General features: G+C 51.4%; 1 protein-coding gene across 3 annotated transcripts in view; it reads left to right on the top strand.

The window, feature by feature from the left end:
• dnm3a (dynamin 3a) overlaps positions 1 to 1,733 on the top strand; it is a 22,639-nt gene that overhangs the window by 11,984 nt on the left and 8,922 nt on the right. The window lies entirely within an intron of this gene.

The following is a 1,733-nucleotide window of genomic DNA, read 5'->3' on the forward strand; positions in this document are numbered from 1 at the left end:
CCCTCTCTCTCTCCCCCTCTCTGTGGTTGGCAGTCTCTCTGGGACTGTGCACATTCCTGGCTGGAAAATCTGAAGCTTTGTCCAAACACCAGCTTCCAAGATCTGCCCAGAGAAGTCCCACATGGCTGTTTCTACACTGCAGACCTCCCCCCTTGACCCCCCCCCCCCCCCCCCCCCCCCACCTCCCCCCCAGTCTTCCCCCCCCCCCCCCATTCCCTCACCCTCAACCTCCCCTCTCCATCCCTGCCTATTGCGTCTGGACACTTTTAACGTTTTTAAGGCCGTGCGGTACATCTCCTCTCTGAGTATCTAAACAGTTGTACCCTGAGCGAGCAGCACAGTAGTTCACAGTTTAATCTCCACAGCACACTGACCAGACATGCATTCCTTCACCCCCCGACTGCCAGGGCTCCACCAGGCAGTCTGAAGAAAAACAGACGGCTCATGCATATACACTTAATCTGCACGCTCCCCTCTTTGTGTAGATGTGTGTGTGTGTCTGTGTGTGTGTGTGAGAGGCCCGTTCCATATCTCAAATCCATTAGTCTACAGGACGAGGAGACACAGCAGCTCTGATGTATGATACTTCATGACCACCCTGACACCAATATGACACACACACACACACACACACACACACACACACACACATGCATATACAAAGCAGTGCCATGATGTCTGTGAGCACAGGGGTTATCGTACTGTCACACGGATGCACATGCAGAACCTTAAAATACCCAGTGAGAGGCACCCTGATAAAAAAGAATCAGTTAGTTTCGAGCTTCTCTAAAATGAATGTGTGTAAAAGACTTTTCTTAAATGCAATGCATGTAAAATTCTCGTAGTTATCACCCGCCGCTAACAAATGTGACAAATCATTACGCTTGACCTAATATAGAGTTAATGGCAGCAGTTTGAACAGTGGATAGCTGGGGACAGTGAATGCATCAGAGTATTAGAGCCTAGATTTGCCGATGCGTAGAGTACATGCAGGTTTGTCCGTCGAGTCTCGCCGCTGAAGCACTTCCTTGCACAGTCTAACCAATGTGCAGACTACTGTACACCAGTAAGATCCTGAACAGGTAGTCTGAACACTGGGATGACGGAGCAGGACCCTTTCTCACTTTCTCTTCGGCATCCCCCTTTTCCCGCCAACAGTCCTGCAAGTGGCGGAGGGGGAATCGGGGGGAAAAAAGATTTCCTCTGTTATATTTTCTTGTTTCTTATCCTGTGTCGGTGCAGGAGTCGCCAAGGCGAGGGGTCTCACACACATCAGACATCCACTCCTTACGGGTGTCTCTCCTCCGGAGATGTGAGCGTGTCTCGGGTCGGGCGTCCGCCCGGGCTGCGTCCCGGCGTAGTATCCAGTCTTGACGTGGCACATTCACTCATTCAGCTCGGGATCTGCCCGTTCACTCGGGGAAGGCGTGAGGAAATGCGGGGAGTGAGAGAACGAGAGAGAGAGAGAGTTAGGGAGGAACTTAGCAGCCATATATGGGTTGATGGGACCCATGGGGAATCAACTTTGGAGTGGTCTGCAGTTTCTCCCCACTTCTCCTGCACACTCTGTCCTGCTGTCTATGTTCCTCAACCCCTTCCTCTCCTACTCTCGCAAAAAAGAAATTCAAATCCCTCTATCCACCTCTATCCCTCCTCTTCCTCTCTTCATCATCTCTACTTTCTATTTCTACCCCATCAGAGCACCCTATACTCTCTCCAGTCTCCTCCCCCCC

This window comes from Anarrhichthys ocellatus, unplaced genomic scaffold (assembly GCF_004355925.1).
Source record: "Anarrhichthys ocellatus isolate YVR2014 unplaced genomic scaffold, GSC_Weel_1.0 scaffold42, whole genome shotgun sequence".
Taxonomy (NCBI): Eukaryota; Metazoa; Chordata; class Actinopteri; order Perciformes; family Anarhichadidae; genus Anarrhichthys; species Anarrhichthys ocellatus.